Source organism: Rattus norvegicus, chromosome 2 (genome assembly GCF_036323735.1).
Source record: "Rattus norvegicus strain BN/NHsdMcwi chromosome 2, GRCr8, whole genome shotgun sequence".
Taxonomy (NCBI): domain Eukaryota; kingdom Metazoa; phylum Chordata; class Mammalia; order Rodentia; family Muridae; genus Rattus; species Rattus norvegicus.
In genome coordinates, this window is record NC_086020.1 from 144,545,115 (window position 1) to 144,564,382 (window position 19,268).

Sequence of the window (19,268 nt, forward strand, 5' to 3'; positions counted from 1 at the left end):
GGGATTCTGGAACTGGATGGATCCCTTACTACCAGGGTAGAACAGAACATTAATTGGGACAGAATCCCCTAGAAGGAGGTGTACTGACTTACACGGGAGCTCAGGCACTCCAGAGTTAAGTGGCAAAACCCCAAAATAGCCGGTGCTAATCGCAACAAAAACTCCCAAACTGACTGAGACTAAGAACCCAGGGTCAGAGGCAGCATTTAACCACCATCATCTCCTACAGCCAGGAACAAGCTTGTGACGAGAATCCAGCCCACAGCCTGGTATCCAGTGCAGTGGAGTAATAAAGGAAGTTGAATTTACACCCTGATACTCCTATTGTAGGGAATTGAAGACTCTGATAAAGAGTAGAATCTGATGCACAGGATGAGAACCCAAGACGATACACTAAAGTATGTTGGTCTTGTAGATTCCTATAAACATGTAGTAGCAGAAGTTTCCTGTTCCCCAGAACAAATGCCTGCTTCCTAGGGAATGTTCGATATCCTGGGAATTGGTTGCTCCTCTCCAGTAATTATGGCCACAGGTCAGTAGAGCTTGGGAAGAAAAGCGGTACTCAGGAAGGACAGAGATTTGCCAGGAAACTGAGCCACAGTTGTGTCCCTAGGGCAATACTATCTGCAGGGAATGGTAGAATGGATCCTGACCTATTGTCAATGCTTGGTACTGCTCTGTAATACGGAAGGCTATGAACCAGAGGTAAGGTGGGAGTCAATATCACAAAACAGAGCAAAACAGAAAAACAAGCTAATGCTTCGCAGGGACCTCTGAATGATGCCTGAGAGGCCACACGCCTGGCTCGTGGAAGGTGGGGCCCAGGGCTTCACACATGCTAACAATGCCAGGCCCTCATTCCAGGAATTCTGTACTGAGGAAAGGATATTTATTACCTGCATCTTGACAACTGTGGGCTGATGTCATTATTCCAGTTATCATTATCAGCTTCCAGCAGAATCATTTACATATTCAATTACACAGGATAATTTTTAATGACAAATGGCCCAGGCCAGGTTGACGATAACTTGCGCTAGCTGACCCTATACTGACAGACTCAGGGAAGGCATTATTATGGTTGCATCCTCTTACAGCTGCTCTGCTTTCTCTCACAGTTCTAAAACTCCTGGCAATTGCGATCCTACTTTCCCCAACTCCCTTCCAGTCTGCCCCCAGCATAGCCCGACCTTGCCCTCCACCCTCACCCACTCACTCCCGTGTCTCTATGATCAGAACAGCCAACCACAACAACGCTTCAACTGGCAGGAAACAGTCTTCACACTCTTGGGATTTCCTATTATGTGATGTGCAACCTTTTCCAGAAACAATCGAATCTAAAAATAGAAACTGCCTGGATTCACCTTCATCTCAGCACAATGACTCCATGGCTGCTGTAACTGGCCTTGAAGCAGTGCCAGGCCCTTTGAAATACAGACTCATCAGTGTAAATGAAGGAAGCACTTCCAGGGACTCCTGAGCTTGCTGGCGAGCTAGGGGAGGCTGCTGTTTACTTATTCCCCATTCTTTGTTATTTTGTTGACTTTTGCCAGGAAAGCCTGGGTAGGAGGAAGGAAAGCAAGAAGAAGTAAGTGGAGGAGCTCAGAGGGGTGAAGAAGATTAGCAAGCAGGATTGGTGACTCCTAGACTAGACTCCAGAGGTATTAGGTGAGTTTTTGGAGGCTGTGTTTGAACTGGAGAAGAGAGGGAAGGAAAAGCAGATTGAAACAGGATTTTCAGCGGCCCACATAGCTGGAGTGTCTGGGCTTTCACAGCTGGTTCATGGCTTCCGGAAATGGAGAAGGAAGGAGAGTCAGTTTTAACGTCACCACCAGGGTCAGCAGTTACTGTTTCTCTCTCACAATCCCCTGAGTTCTCATTCTCTTCTGTGTGGAGGAGGAGACTGAGGAAGGGACAAAAGACTAGAGAGGAAGGAAGCATCTGCCTGAGACAAGAAAAGAAGGGGTGGTTAATCGGACACGGCCCCTCAATAAAGACCGGGATCCCACTGGTATGTGTGACCCTGGGAGAGAAACTGGGAGTTTTCAACAGTGATGCTAAAAGCCACGACCTGGGGATTCAAAAGCAAATAGAAAAGAGACAAGACCCAGGAGACCGGAGCTTGAAGTTCCCGTAGGAGAAACAAGCTGAATATAAGGTCTTCCCAGGCTCGACTCCGAGGTAAACAGCCTGTGTCCTGAGCCCAGTCCTTCCCACCACCAAGCTGGGTGACTTGGAAGTCCTTGTTTCCTTTCCCTGGGCTGTGACCCATTTCATAAGGTAGTGGCGAGGGTTACACGAGGTGGGAACGAACATCTCTATCTCCTTCGTTGTGTTCAGGGGCTCTGTGGGTAGAGCCGAGACTCACCCAGAAAGATGTGGTTGGTAGAAATTAACTTTCACAAGAAGCCGGGCCTGGATGGAGAAAGAAGACAAATTAAAAGAAAAATGGCAATGGGGAGGGAACCAGGTGCTTGTATACATGGTGCCTTGGGTACTCAAGGGGACGTGGGAAATTTCTCTCTGAACAAGCACCCGGTAAATACAGAAGATCAATAAAACCAAATTACTACTGCTCTGCAGCCACCAAAGAAGCAATGAAGGTAAACAGTGACCATTATATCAATATATAAGTTATTGCCTTTCCGCCCTAAGTCCACCCTTTCAGTACCTGTTCGGAGGTCATTCATTGAACGAACTCCAAACACTTCTTCCCATTGCGCATGATCTGACACTTCATCAGTAGAGGGCACTAAAGAGACACAGCAACAAGGGGCTTTCCTCTTGGTTTTACTCCTGGTGTCTGACCTCCAGCAGTGCTCTTGTAGGTTCCTCAGCCATGCCCTGTGCCATCAAGATCCCTACTGTGTACGGTCCTTCTCCCAGATTCTCTGCCTGAACTCAGGGACCCCTTTGCCTTTGCTCTCATGAAGTACAAGTTTCACACGTACAGTGGAGTCCGACCTCCTACCCACTTTCCACCTATGGCTGGACTTTGTTTTTTAAAGCCCTCCAAGTGTGAATGCTTCACACGAGGCCTTACACTTCCTATTGTGTATGGTAAGTAAACAGCCTTAGCCTCAGCTTACCTGTGCCTTTTGGGCCCTTCCCTTCTTGCATGGCAACTATGAACGTATGGACGGGCACCTGCCAGATAGCCTAGTGTCCCCAACTACTGGCTAGTGTGCCTCAAGCCTTCCTCTTCAACAATGTCAGAAGCCCAGCCTTAGGGGGAGCCCCTATTTCAGGGTTGTTTTTCTTTGATATTCTCCCTCAGATATAGGGTGGCCTTTAGAGGCAACTTTACATCTCCACAGCTATTATTTTAATAATTCTGTATGTTCAAATTTCTGTTATTTAAATTACTGATTAGTTTTCTGTTTCCCAAAGTCAGCCATGACACAGGTATGTGTTGGGGGATAGTGGTTGGGCTAACTTCACAGAGAGACAAAGAAATCACCTGGTCTTGCTGGAGATCTATAACAAAGAACATAGCAGTTCAAGTGTTCTTGACAAAATATCAAGCGTGGTTGCTGCCAAGACTTGGATCTAACCAAACATTTGGGAGGAGAGAAACATGTTCAATGATACCATTCGATATGATCACAAGATCAAGGCTTAAGAAAACTTCATAGGAAAAACAATCAGAATTCTCGAGTGACAGAGGGAAGAACCTGCCTGTCATCTGTCTAGAGAGTTACTCTGTCCATCTGTCTACCTATCGATTGTCTGTCTGTGGATTTTTATCCAATCAGAACTAAGGTTTGTCTGTCTATGAGTTTTTATCCAATCAGAACTAAGGACTTCATTGCACACTGATTCCAGAAAAAAAAGTTGAGGCAAATGAATATAACTGTCGGGATATTTGATAATACTAATTATCTTTTTAAAAAAGAAATAGTGAAGGAAATATGAATGCTAGATATTTGTGGACATTATGAAAAGTCTCTTTATGTTTATGTGTGAGTGGTATGGGGGAATTTTCTTCAAAGTAATAGTTGTATGGGATACAGGAGTATGGGGGACTGTATTGTGCAGGACTTGATAATATTGAAGCTAGTGATGAATACACGTGTTCATTAAAACATTTTTTTTCCCATTAGAGGTAGCGTCTCATTGTATAACCCAGGCTGGCTCGCTGTGTGGCCCAGTCTACTTCAGTCTTCTGAGCACCCCCATTTTTTAGCTTCATTTAAAAAAATCTGCAAACTTAAGAGAAAAGGCAACATACCTGAAAAATAATGAGTGAGAAAAGTGCGCATGCCCCAACTCATGTGACATCATCCATTCACAGGCAGGATACGCATGGAAACATGGTTCTTGTCACTGGTGCTACCACACCGACAGTCCACCATAAGTTTTCAAAATGTAGAACAGACATGCACTAGTGTAAACCCCATTGTTCTGGTTCCAGATAGCTATTATGGAGAAATTGTCACATACGTCAGCTAAAACCTGCGTTTATTCAAGCAATCTGTTTAGTAACCAAATCCTAGGGGCCGAGCAAATGTTGGCCAGTGGAGAAGGGGCTAAGAGGAAAAGGTAAACAAACACGGGGGTGGGGAGGTCCACACAGGATCTTCTGAAACAGTTAAAAGGAGAGGTTATGTGGACTTTTGTGGCAAACTCCAGAATGTCACTCACGGAGTGGGGTGTTGCATTTAATCTTTCTGTTGATCTTTTCATAAAATTCTACTCATATTGCTTGCAATTAAAGAGCAGGCAGGGCAAGCCCCTGCCACCCTAGACTGAGCAGCTGGTGACTGAGTTTTGCAAACCTTCAGAGGATCTGAGGAAAAGCAGTTCCCTGGGGGCAGTAGAGCATGAATGCGGCAAACTGGAATCATCCTCGGAGGGTGGTTCAGTGTCCAGACCGGCAGGCCCTGCCTGACTCCTGCCTCTTTAGTATACAAGTAAAACTCTATATTTTAAGACAGAAAACTCAGCCTTTTCCCTATTCCAAAGGTTTCCTCAAATATGCCTTGTCATGAGGCTTGAAGGCAAGTGATCTTACCTGACTCAGGTGTTAATTTTTAAGGTCCAAAAAGCTAAAGCAATTAGTTGCCCGTAATGCCCAGAAGGTTTGACATCTTCTTAGGGGTCTCCAGCTCAGTACTGAGGACAGTGTTTCAGCTACTTATCCACTGCTGCCTCAGGACATGTGACAAGTCAAGAGAAGAATTTTTATTCTGATTCATCATTGAAGAGATATTTGAATACATCACTTCAGGGGAGGCATGAGTAGCTCTTCACTTGACCACTGTCCAGGAAGCAGAGCACGGGACTGGAGCCACAAGCAGGTATAAACTTCACAGGCCTGCCCTGAGTGGCTCATTTATGCTATCATCTCCTCAGGAAGCTACAGCCTTCAGCACAGTCCTCACAAACTGGGCAATTGAGTGTTTAAAACACGAGCCTAAGAATGACATTTAGACCCAAAGCAAAACGGGCAAAAGAGAATGCCTGGGAAAACGTTGAGTTTTGGGAATTGTGTGTGAGAACAGCACCCATGTTAGGAGGCCTGCAAAGTAGCTTTGCAGCCATATACACGTGACTGGCAACAGCTGACAAACCACCACAGCCAGGACAAGAGCATGAGTTACCCCAGGCTTTGGGCTTTGGAGGACAGCACTCTTTTAGGGGGTGGGGGTGGGGCTTCTCTGTTCTACATCAGGTGATCATTTCAACCACGGTCATGGTGCTGAAGGACCTGCTAAATCTGGCCTTGTTCCTGCCTTGGCAGGCTGCCACGCATGGCCCAGGATGATGGAAGAGTGTTTTTACAAGTGTGAAGCCCCAGGAACGTTGTCTTCATCCTGTCTGATAAAGCCCAGAGTCAGACAAGCAGGAGGCAGGGTGGCGGGGGGCAGGAGGGGGTGTTACACAGGTTCTAGCTCCATTCCAACCCCTGCAGGCCTACTCACTAAAAACTTCTCACAATGCCAACTTAATAGTCATTTCCCAGCTCTTATGTTTGAGAAACCATTTGGGAATAAAAGTAGTTTTCACTCAGAGTATCATTTTCCCCCCATATTTCCCTCCCTCAAGCAAAGTGAGAAAGAAAAGTAAGATAAAGGCAGCCAGAAGTCAGACACTGAGAAGGAGGTGATGGTTATTCCATCGAGGAGAAGAAGGTTTACTGTGGCTCCTGCTGATGGGGTGGCGGCCTGGAGGGCTGACACTGAGATCAGGAACAAGAGCATTGGATCCATGATTGACTCCTGCCACCATGGGGAGGGAGGGAGAGAGAATGTGGTACATCAAGTTTTCCTCCTCACGCAACCAACTATGATACTTCATGAGCCCATGGATCAAATGCCAAATAGGGAATGCACGTCATGAAGTTTCTTAGGAAAAAAAAACCAGGAAGCTGGCTCATTCAAGGACATTATTATCAAATAAGAACAGGTAAATTTTACAGAATTAAAAAAAAATTGTGAAACGGATTAGATATTTTCTTGTGCAATAAGTTTAAAGGAAAAACAAAGACTTAAAAAAATCAGCTTTGTTCCTAGCACATGGATTCAAGTTTGTGGTTTGGTTTTGGTTTTTGAAACAGGATTTCACTATTGTGGTGGCTTGAATAAAAATGTCCTCTATAAGATCAAAGGGATACAAACTGGAAAGGAAGAAATCAAAATATCACTATTTGCAGATGATATGATAGTGTACTTAAGTGACCCCAAAAGTTCCACCAGAGAACTACTAAACCTGATAAACACCTTCAGCGAAATGTCGGGGTATAAAATTAACTCAAACAAATCAGTAGCCTTCCTCTACTCAAAGGATAAACAGACTGAGAAAGAAATTAGGGAAATGACACCCTTCATAATAGTCCCAAATAATATAAAATACCTCAGTGTGACTTTAACCAGGCAAGTGAAAGATCTGTATGACAAGAACTTCAAGACTCTGAAGAAAGAAATTGAGGAAGATTTCAGAAGATGGAAAGATCTCCCATGCTCATGGATTGGCAGGATTAATATAGTAAAGATGGCCATTTTGCCAAAAGCAATCTACAGATTCAATGCAATCCCCATCTAAATTCCTACTCAATTCTTTATAGAGATATAAAGAGCACTTTGCAAATTCATTTAGAATAACAAAAAACCTAGGATAGCAAAAACTATACTCAACAATAAAAGAACTTCTGGGGAAATCACCATCCCTGACTTCAAGCAGTATTACAGAGCAACAGTCAAAAAAACTGTATGGTATTGGTACAGAGACAGGCAGATAGATCAATGGAACAGGATTGAAGACCCAGAAATGAACCCACACACCTGTGGTCACTTGATATTTGACCAAGGAGCTAAAACCATCCAGTGGAAAAAAAGACAGCATTTTCAACAAATGGTGCTGGTTCAACTGGAGGTCAGCATGTAGAAGAATGCAAATCGATCCATTCTTATCACCATTACAAAGCTTAAGTCCAAGTGGATCCAGGACTTCCAGATCAAACCAGATACACTCAAACTAATAGAAGAAGTGGGGAAGAGTCTCGAACACATGGGCACTGGAGAAAATTTCCTGAACAAAACACCAATGGCTCATGCTCTAAGATCAAGAATCAACAAATGGGACCTCATAAAACTGCAAAGCTTCTGTAAGGCAAAAGATTCTGTCATTAGGACAAAAGGGCACCCACCAGATTGGGAAAAGATCTTTACCAATCCTGCATCTGATAGAGGGCTAATATCCAAAATATACAAAGAACTCAAGAAGTTAGACTCCAGAGAATCAAATAACCCTATTAAAAATGGAGTACAGAGCTAAACAAAACAATCTCACCTAAGGATTATCGAATGGCCAAAAAGCACCTAAAGAAATGTTCAACATCTTTAGCCATCAGGGAAATGCAAATCAAAACAACCCTGAGATTCCACCTCACACCAGTCAGAATGGCTAAGATCAAAAAACTCAGGTGACAGCAGATGCTGGCGAGGATGCGGAGAAAGAGAAACACTCCTCCATTGTTGGTGCGATTGCAAACTGATACGACCACTCTGGAAATCAGTCTGGAGGTTCCTCAGAAATTGGACATTGAACTGCCTGAGGATCCAGCTGTACCTCTCTTGGGCATATACCCAAAAGATGCTCCAACATACAACAAAGACACATGCTCCACTATGTTCATAGCAGCCTTATTTATAATAACCGGAAGCTGGAAAGAACCCAGATGCCCTTCAACAGAGGAATAGATTCAGAAAATGTGGTACATCTACAAAATGGAGGACTCAGCTATCAAAAACAATGACTTCATGAAATTCATAGGCAAATGGAATGAACTAGAAAATATCATCCTAAGTGAGGTAACCCAATCACAGAAAAACATACTTGGTCTGCACTCACTGATAAGTGGGTATTAGCCCAAAATCTGGAACTACCCAAGATGCAATCCACAGACCACAGGAAGCTCAAGAAGAAGGATGACCAAAAAGCAGATGCTCCCACTCCTTCTTAAAAGGGGGAAAATATCCATAGGAGGGGATATGGAAGCAAAGTTTAGAGCAGCGACTTAAGGAACAGCCATTCAGAGCATGCCCCACATGTGGCCCATATATATATACAGCCACCAAAACTAGATAAGATTGATGAAGCTAAAAAGTGCGTGCTGAAAGGGATCGGATACAGATCTCCCCTGAGAGACACATCCAGAACATGTCAAATACAGAGGTCAATGCTAACAGCAAACCACTGAACTGAGAACAGGACCCCCTTGGGGGGAATTAGAGGAAGAATTGAAAGAATTGAAGGAGCTTGCAGACCCATAAGAACAACAATGCCAACCAACCAGAGCTTCCAGGGCTAAACCACTACTGAAAGACTATACATGGACTGACCCAGGACTCCAACTGCATAGGTAGCAGAGAATAGCCTTGTTGGGGCACCAGTGGAAGGGGAAGTCCTTGGTCCTGCCAAGGTTGGACCCCCAGTGCAGGGGAATATGGGGGGCAGTAAGGGGGATGGATGGGAGGAGGGGGAGGGGATGGGGGCTTATGTACAGGAAGCTGGGAAAGAAAATAATATTTGAAATGTAAGTAAAGAAATATATCTAATAAAAAATGGTCTTCATAGACTCATAGAGTTGAATGTTTGGTCATCCAGGAGTGGGAGTATTTGGAGGTGTGGCCTTGATGGACTGGGTGTGGCTTTTTAGAGGAAGTGTGTCAATGGGGGCGGGCTTTGAGTTTCAAATGCTCAAGCCAAGCCCAGTGTCTCTTACTTCCTGCTGCCTGCCAATGAAGATGGAGAACTCTTGGTTCTTCCTCCAGCACCATGTCTGCCTGCATGCCACCATGCTTCCCAGTACAGTGACAACAGACTAAACCTCGAAGCATAAGCCAGCTCCTATTAAATGCTTTCCTTTGTAAGTGTTGCCATGGTCATGGTGTCTTTTCACAGCAACAGAACTTTAAGACAACTGTATAACCCCTGCTGGCCTTGCACTCACATTAGTCGTCCTCCCTCAGACTCCTCTGTGCTGGGTTTACAAGGCTTGTGCCACTATATCTGGTTGCAGCTTGAACATTCAACACTGTAACATGATGTAAATGTTTTCTTTAATAAGTAATAGATTCCTTTTTAATGCTTCTATTTTACTTTAGTTTGCTTACATTCAGTTAAGTAAGTTATAAAGTAGGGCAAATGGCATACACTAGACAAAAATAAAACCTAACGCAAGTAAGCAACAACAGAATAATCGATCACCCCCTCTGCCATCATCACCTCTGTTTTCAGAGGAACCTAAGGCAAAGGCCCAAAAGGTACCACATAAAAACATACAACTCCCTTTTGAAGCTTGAATCAATCTGTGGGATTCAGGACTTGGCAACATGCCATGTGGAACAGGAGGACTGAACTTGAGGGGAGGTGACCGAAGCCACCATGCAATCCGCTGAACCACAAGAGGAGGGACATTAACCTGGCTGGGCAAGAAAGCAAATGGTCTCTGTGCCTTCAAGGAATTCTCTGCCAGCTGGGGCTCAGTTGAAAGCACCAGTTCTCATTAGTAATTCCTCAGGCCCAGACGTAAGACTCACTACCGTGCGGTTTCTACAATCCTGTACCAGACTGACTAGCTGATGTTTTTTAACTGAGTTGAGAGAGGGCTGCAAGCTTCTCCATGGCTGCTGCCTTTGAGCACCGAGGCCACGTTTTTCCATTTGCCTGAAAACGACTCAACATTTTTGCTGCATTACCAAGGCCACTTTAATTTATCACTTTGTTTTAAAGAACTGCACCATCCAAAAATAACACAAAATTACTCATTCTGTTGGAGGGTACTGCAGCCTTTCATAAGTCGTGTAATCTTCCACTGATTGGGCCCGGCTGAGACAAGAATCAGCCTTCTACAACCTAGCAGTCACCAATGGAAGCTGCTGGGTTTTCAAAGCAAACTGTAAGTTCTGTTTTTCATTTCGAAACAGGGTCTCATGTAACCTAGGCTAGCCTTAAACTCAATACTAAGTAGTCAACGATGACCTTCTACTTCTGATCCTTCTGCGTCTACCTCCCCAGTACTGGGATTACTAGCCTTGGCCAGCACACCCAGTTGTTTGGGGTTTGTTTGTCTTTTGTTTTGTGTCTTTTAACCACTAGTGCCAGAAAGAATATCTGAGCAGAGAGAGAGAAGCTGTGCAGCTAAGTTTTACATCCCTCCCTTGTCTCATTTACGTTGACTGTAATAGTACAGAGATAGCTGGCTTCCTCAGCCATCTTCCTCCCAGTTCTCCCGATGTCCATAAGGAATTATGACTCCGCTTTTTAAATGTTGAGTTTAATATTAAGTTTCATGCTTTAAGTATCTAAAGAACTTTGGGACTAAGTTCTTTATATGAGAAGACACTTTAAAACGTGGGCTTGTGGAGAAGTACAAATCAAGCCAGTTTCCAGAAGTTTCGCTGAGATCATCTGTGTGTGATGATGATCCGTGCTGCCTTGGCCTTCAACTGCATTGGTGTGCTTAAGACAGCCTTACGGTGATCTGTTTTGAACATCATCATAATGGAATATATATATGAGGACCTGGCAGAGAAATGCACTGTCTTATTAAATTTCAGCATCCACTTCCTTTTGTGTTTCTCATTATCCCTCTAGTCTCTTTGTGCAGAGGAAGGAGTCTCCATGTCTTAAATGTTTCCCTCCCCCAAGGACAGCCTGGGGTCAGTCATGACTGAAGCCTGCAGTGTTCTCCACTTTTGTTGACTTTCTATTTTAGAGGAGACCTTTGAGAGATTCTTTGCAATGAAATTCTGCTAAGAGGAAAAGTCTAGCAGTTGGTGGTATTATTAAATGCCCCCAATTAAACCACAGAATCTGCCATTCACAACCCTCGTCCCTTGGGAGCTCAGAGAGCTCTGGAGGTTTTACCGTATTAATCCTCACATTCCATTGTGAGGAGGACAGGATCAGACCACTTTAAATCAGGGCTTCCTAGATAGTTTTCCTTCACAACCCCTTTCTACCTGGGAAAATTGTACGTGGCTCTGCAAACACAGGTATCTAAAATAGGCATGGAAATCAAACATGCAGCACTGGTAAACTAACTTTATTTTAAAACAACTCTTGACTTTACCGTTTATTAAAATAAAAGCAAATTTACAGACTAATGAGATGAACATGACTGTTTATTTATACACAAAAAATGAAATCTTAGCTGAACATTTATTTGCTACTACAGGACACAGAGCATCTCCGACGTTTTCCTGAATTGATTAATATTTTGACTTCATCATCAACAACACAAAGAATGCCACATCACATAAATACGTAGCACAAAACTAGAGAAGTATGTTTCACGCCATTTTCACTTCATAAATTGTTAGAAATTCTGTTCTAATCCCAAGCCAAAGTTCATTTAACCATCTTGTAGATAAAATCCAAGTCAGCGATCCAGACAACACTTTTTTTTCTTTGCTTTGTTGCCTGGCTTTGTTTTACTTGCCTGTTGTAAATATTTTTGTTCAATGTTTATTATTTTGTAATTTCACATATTTACACAAAGTATGCAGATCATATACACTCCCCACAATCCCCTCTATTCCCCTCCAACTCTTTCACAGCCCCCTTACAACTGCCCTCCAACTGTTCCTAGACCCCACCTCCACAACTCCCCACAAACTTTATGAATTTTTCTTTTCCCTTTTTGCTAATGATACACTGAGTCCAATTAGCCTTACCCATATGTACATGGGTAGAGGACTACCCCTGGGACCCAAGAAACAGACCATAAACCAGTTTTCAAGGATAAAAACAAACCACAATTTTAAAGATTAAACATTCCAATAGAATGCAATACAAAGATATACAAAGTTAATATTTAAATACTGAAAACGGACAGTAGAAAATATTAAAAGTCTTTGTTTCCATAAGAGCAGACGACTTTGTATTTGTAATAAAAAGACCATAATTTAGAGCACACAATAGCCTTGAATCCTGGTTAAGATATTCCAGTTGACACTGCTACTGTGACAGTACAATGTGAATATTGCGTGTTCCCAATGAACGGAAGCTTAAGTGAAGTCATACAAACTACATGGACAGGTGCTGCACAGACACCTTTGCTTCGTTACATTTTGATGTTCGATTTCTTTTTGGTCATGGACATTCGGAGAAAACGTTGGTAATGTTTCATGACCCCTACAATCAATTGTGCAACCCCATAAGGATCACACACTACGGCTTAAGGAATTGCTCTAAATGACGCTCTTGCCTGGTGGCAGTGGTACTATGTTGATCCCCAGTTTCTCATGCAGGGATCATGCAATTAGAAAGGTGGAGTTTTCACAAGATCAGAGGGAACTGGGGTAGGGTATGAAGGCTCGGTAGCTGGACAATGGGCCAGTCTACTGTGAAGGGAGCAGGAAGGAGCAAGGGAGCCCACAGAGGAGCACTTGGCCCAATGCATACCTGATCCAAAGCACATTTCCCTACCTCCTGCTGACACATCTCTCCGGCAGCCTTCACTTTAAAGACCTAATCTGCTTATCAATGTAGACTCATCTCCCTGAAGCTGCCAAGAAGAATCTGGGTCAGTGGAGTTGACAGTTGCAGGAGTGGTCAGACCAGGATGTGAGCAATGATGAGTACACTCTAGCTTGTGGCTAGAGTGATCAGGCATATTCTTAACAGAAGTGTAAAGGCAGAGCTACCTGTAAGTAAAGAACAAACTTGAACTTCTCTTTCTTCCCTTTTGGCAATCATATTCGTTCTGAAAAGTGAGAAATCTACACACACACACACACACACACACACACACACACACACACACACACACAGAGGCACATTCAAATTGAGGGAGCTTCTCCCAGGCCCCTATGAGGTGTTAATTTACTTTAGAGAAATGATTTTCTGAATCATTTAAGGTGTTTGCACATCTCATAAGGGTCTTTGTCCTAGAAAGAAGCAAAGAATGCAACTAATATTTTGGATGGGAAATTTCCAAGTCAGGTGGAGGAGGCATTGCAGTCAGAAGAGATCTCTATCCTACAGATAACTGTTATCCCCACTCAGACATAGTATGGAGAAGTTGCTGAGACTCCAGCAATGGAGTTTGGAAACTTTGCCTCCATGGTGGTCAGTGTGTGTTGGAGTAGTAGGATATGAGGAAGAAGTTACCATATCTAGTTGTAGCACAGTCACCTGACTGTGAGAACTCAGTCAGGGCTCAGGTAAAAACACCAACAAACAAACAAACAAAAAACCCCACAGAGAACAACCTGAGCAGGACTAGAGCAGTTCCTACAAGTGTGACAAAAAGGAGGGACTGGCCATTGATGTTGTCATGTTGTTGTCATGTGTTGTTTTAACCTTCCTGAGATGCTTTTAGTCTATACAGTCATCCTATATCCTGATGCTTTCCAGGTGGTTCATAATCTAATGTTATTGGCTTCAACACAGACTTACAGGTAATAAGATCAAATGTAAACTATGTGAACACCTAGGTACCTGGAGGAATACAACTCAGGCTTCTGCGTCTGTCACTAGACTTGTTGCAGGTTAGACCATGATGACAGGTACCTGGGATACAGGATGAATCCTTTCTCTTTCCTGAATGGCAGGTGTAGAGAAAGATAACCAACACAATATAAGATACAGAAGGTTCCATAGAACTGTGGAAGAGGAGTCCTTGACCTACCATCGTGATGGGATGAACTTAGAGAGCTAAAAAGTGAGGGCCCCAACAGAGAGGTGAGATGGGGAAAAGCATTGTAACAGAGGGAGACCCTGGGCGGGGGAGGATTGGACAGGAGGACAGGGAGCAGGAAGGAGGTGGTGGCATGAAGAGAAGAGATGGCAGCCACTAACGTTTCTATTCTCTTCTCTTTAACTCACATTCCTTCAGATGGAAAAAGGAAGTAAATCAAGGGATGGTTTTAATAGTTTAAACATATACAGTATTGGGGCTGGAGAGATGGCTCAGCAGTTAAGAGCTACTGCTTTTCCAGAGGTCCTGAGTTCAATTTCCAGCAACCACACGGTGACTCACAGCCATCTATAATGGGATCTGGTGTGTCTGAAGAGAGCTATAGTGTACTCATATACAGAAAATAAATAAATAAAATACACACACACACACACAATATTATCAGAGTTCTGTTTCTAATAGCAATGATATAAACAGAAGCATCAACCTTCAAACAACATAAATATCCACCTACAGAGAAATGGTTGAATATGAGGCATCTATGTATATTAAGTAAGTGTGTGTGTGTGTGTGTGTGTGTGTGTGTGTGTGTGTGTGTGTGTATAGTATGTAATCCTTCAAAATAGAAAGAGCTCCAGATGTAAACACAGCAGCAAGTCTGAGAAATATTAAGTAGAAAACCTAGATCTCCAGGTGTGAAGACTCATGCCTGCAATACCAGTAATCAGAAGGCTGAGACAAAGATGGGTCAGTGATGGCTGAGACTTCGCCATGAACAGGACTGTCTGCTTGTGTATACTTCTTGCCCTCTGAAGTTAAACTTCAGGTCAGATCCCTAAGACAGACCAGGGGGTGCTGTTAAGACTCCTATGGCTGCATTAAATAAGGTTTGCCCCTGTTTTTCATGCTTGTCTCTTGATGTCTTGGGGATACATTGTCAAGCCTAGCTTGTTGAGCCCAGGCTTAGAGCTAAAAGCTGGAGCAACACAAACACATGCCCAGCATCAACTGGGAAGCACAGACTGATAATAATTTACTCCTCACGTAAAAACATACTAACCACCTGAACCCTTAGGCAAGTATATGGAAAACATGGACATTTGAGTGTATCAAAACCATGCTTAAAAAACCAGGGCCAAAAACTCATCAAACTAGGGCTGGAGAGATGGATCATCAGTTAAGAGCACTAACTATTCTTCCAGAGGTCCTGAGTTCAATTCCCAGCAACCACATGGTGGCTCACAACCATCTGTAATGAAATCTGATGCCCTTTTGTGGTGTGTCTGAAGACAGCAACAGTGTACTCATACATTAAAAAACAAAACAAAACAAAAAACCAAAACTCATTGAACACACTAGACTAACAAAGGGTATAATAATACCCACCCTCTTCAGGATTCCTTGAAGGACAGCTAACCCTGAGATGGCGAAGGCTCCACCCACTTTCCATCTGACCATCCCAGAGAACTCCTGACCGTTCTGGGGACTTCAGATTAGCCTGGTCTCTACTGCTAGGCACATACCACTTGAATTACTATCTATTAATCCATGGTCAATTCACCTATCCACAAACTCGGTCACATTGTCCTACCCCTTTAAGGGGACCCACAACTCAGCTCTCAATGCCTCTGGCAGCTTTCCAGCTGAGCTTACTAATGTGTTTTCTAACCACTTGCAGGGACCCTCTCGGCATCAGCTCTGAACCTCTTCTTCCACAGACCTTTGTGAACTTTAATGCCTCCTCAGCCCTCCTTTTAAAAAGAATAACTTTTTTCATTTTCGTTTATTTGTGCGTATCTGTGTAGGGTATACGCTACCTGTGTGCGAGTGCCCATGGAGACTAGAAGAGAGTATCTGATGCCCTGGAGCTGGAGCCGTGGGTAGGTGTGAGATACCTGACATGGGTGCTAGAAACTGAACTCAAGTTCCCTGCAGGAACTGCAAGTGCTCGCAACCCTTAGAACATCTCTCTCACTTCCTGTTCAATCTTTTTGTTGCTATTCTGTGGCGCTCTCTCTCTCCTCTCTCTCTCTCTCTCTCTCTCTCTCTCTCTCTCACATAAAAACTATATGAAATGCAATGTTCAAGTGTAATGTATTTTGTGAATATACTGCCATATGAGAAGAAATAAGTTATTAGCTATTAATCTCAGAATAAAAAAAAAAACAAACAAAACCCTCTGTGGCTGCCAATGCTCAGCTATTGAACAAAAGCAGGAGTCCTTGCTAAATTACAGCCAATAAAGTAGTTTGTGAATATATGATTATTCAATAAGTTCTGACATTTTGGAAAGACACAAATGTGTCAATCTGTTTCTGTCATAGCGCTCATAAACTGAGACAGTCTCACGTCCTAATGCCTACGTCTGAGCTTTGCCATTGGACATACTTTAGAGGTCCCACAGCTGGATGGGTGGGACAAAGGGGGTCCGTCATCATTTTCACTAACTACTGTGTGACATTTAGCAGACTTTCAGTACTGGAACAGTTCAGTACTGGATTTGTACCTAAAGCCCCATGAGTGGGAAGTAAGTTCACCATGGATGACATTGGTCCTCAGTCTCTTTTACTTTATTTTGAGACGAGGTCTTACTGATTTGTTCCAGGAGGCCAAGCCTCCTGCCTAGGGTCAAAGGCCAACACAATCAAGCCTGGCTTAGCTAATTCCTATTTTGGATGTGGCATAAGCATAGGGTATTGTCAGTGTCTATGACTTAGCACCAACAGATCACAGAAAGGTAACATATTACAGTCGTTTCAGAGATCTCAAAATATCTGCCTTCATCATTACTGCAGATTATGTCCCTTAACTAACAAAGGGACCTCATGAAACTGAGAAGATTCTGTAAGGCAAAAGACACTGTCATTTGGACAAAGCAGCAGCCTGCAGAATGGGGAAAGTTTGTTTTGTTTTGTTTTGTTTTGTTTTGTTTTTTAACCAACTATGCAGCCAATAGAAGGCTAAAATCTAAACTATATAAAGAACTCAAAAAAACTAGATATCAAGAAAACAAATGAGCCAATTTAAAAATAGGGTGCAAATCTGTGGTGGGTTGAATAAAAATGGCCCCTGTAGGCTCATAGGTAATGGCACTGTTAAGAGACGTGGCCGTTCCTAAACTGGCCCAACTTGAGATCCAACCCATGGGCAAGTACCAATACCTGACATTATTAATAACACTCTGTTATGCTTGCAGATAGGAGCCTAGCATAACTGTCCTCTGAGAGGTTATCCCCAGAAGCTGACTGAAACAGATGCAAAGCCCTGAAGGGAATGGAAACTCCACTGAAAGACCAGCAGAATCAACTAACCTGGACCACTGAGAACTCCCAGAGACTTTAGCCACCAACTAAAGAACATGCATGGGCTGAGAACCAGACCTTCTGCGTTTCAGTGTTCCTGTGGGTCTCTGGAAATTGGACTGAGAGCTCTTCCTAAAGCCTAACTGTGGAATCCATTCCCCAACAGGGCTGCCTTGTCTAGCCTCAGTGGGAGAGGATACACCTAATCCTGCAGAGGCTTGACTCTCCAGGGTCATGGGGGAGGGGCATGCCAAGGAGATCCCACCTTCTGAGAGGAGAACAGGAAGGGGAGGGGGTGAAGGGAAAGGACTCTGTGAGAGGGGGACCAGGAGGAGGAGTAGCCTTTGGGATGTAAACAAACAAACAAATTAGAGGTGTGGCCATGTTGGAGTAAGTGTGGCTGCTTTCCTGGCTCCTAGCTCCCTCTCCAGCACCACATTTGCCTGTATGCTGCCATGTTTCCTGCCATGATGATAATGGACTAATCTGAAACTGTAAGCCAGAAGTAACTGAATGTTTGCCTTTATAAGACTTGCCTTGGTCATGGTGTCTGTTCACAGCAATGGAAACTCTAATTAAGATAATGTATATATTTGTGGCTTCCAGTTTAGTATTTGTAGTTGTCTGCAAATAAAGTGGGTCTCTGTTTTTTGTGCTTTCTCTTGGGCTCTTTGTATTCTATTTGCCCAATTTTGATGTACAATTTTTGTTTTGTCTTTTATATTATGTTACATTATATTATATTATATGGTATGTTATTATTGTTCCAAAGAAGCCAGTTTATTTTCTAATGAGAAATAGAAAGGAAGTGGATCAGGATGGGACGGGGAGTGGGATTTTTAGGTCTCAAACCTGGGACAGACCAACTGAAGTGCCTATTAACTTACCAACACTGGTGCTGGCCACTGTGTTCTCCCAGCATCCTTCAGTCTATACCTGTTACTCCCTGCCCTGAGCTCTCCAATCACAGCTGACTCTAACTACAATTAGAAGCCTAGGTTCTAAACTGGAGCTGGTAGTGCATGCCCTTAATCCTGGCACTCGGGAGGCAGAAGCAGAGAGATCCCTGTGAGTTTGGGGCCACCCTTGTCCACAATAGTGAACTCTAGGCCAGTCAAGATTACATAGTAAGACAGAGGAAGGAAGAAAGAGGAGGAAGGAAAGAAAGGAGGGAAGGAGGGAAGGAGGGAAAGAGGGAAGGAGGGAGGGAGAGAGAGAGAAGAAAGAGGAAAAGAGTGAGGGAGGGAGGGAGGAAAGAGGAAAAGAGGGAGGGAGGGAGAAAAAAACCTCTAGATGAGGTTAGAAGCTTTGTGTAATCTCAGTTTGGGAAAGCTGAGGCAGTACAATTCAAATTTGAAGCCTGTGAATGCTACTGAATGATACTATGTTTGGTAACAAACAAAAAATATAAAAGGGGGCAAAGTGGGGTTTACCTCTGCCGCTGTCTCTGTACACATTCTGGAGGCTCAGCCTCCAGCTCACTGTACACTCCTAACCAAATACGCTAAGGAAGACTCTATGTCTGTGTAAACACTGTCCTGCCTCAGTGTTAGGTGGCCCCACGTCTGCACACTTGCTTAAAGTTAATGGCATCAGAAAGGCCCAATACCCTGTGTAGCCAAAGGAAAAGAAGTGGGTGTCTGGAATTACAATCAGGCATTTTAGTTTGACTGCTATCAACTCTTCTTTCTTTCAGTTCAAGTGCAGCCAGCAAATGTTATGAAAATGAAAGAATAAATTCAAACCCTCTAAACAGCTAGTTTAACTTTCTGAGTGGATGTTAGGGAGGTACTTAACATCTGCTCTCAGTGTGGTTAGGA

At 43.5% G+C, this 19,268-nt stretch overlaps 1 protein-coding gene and 1 long non-coding RNA gene across 2 annotated transcripts in view; one reads left to right on the forward strand and one right to left on the reverse strand.

The window, feature by feature from the left end:
* The window catches only part of LOC120100827 (uncharacterized), a 57,859-nt gene extending 39,751 nt beyond the window's left edge, over nt 1-18,108 (forward strand). Inside the window, exons 2-3 of the long non-coding RNA XR_005500974.2 lie at nt 15,952-16,026; nt 17,343-18,108. This is a non-coding gene — a long non-coding RNA (uncharacterized LOC120100827). The remainder of the gene's footprint in view (nt 1-15,951; nt 16,027-17,342) is intronic.
* Rpl12-ps2 (ribosomal protein L12, pseudogene 2) overlaps nt 1-19,268 on the reverse strand; it is an 852,478-nt gene that overhangs the window by 610,714 nt on the left and 222,496 nt on the right. The gene's annotated exons all lie outside the window — the stretch shown is intronic.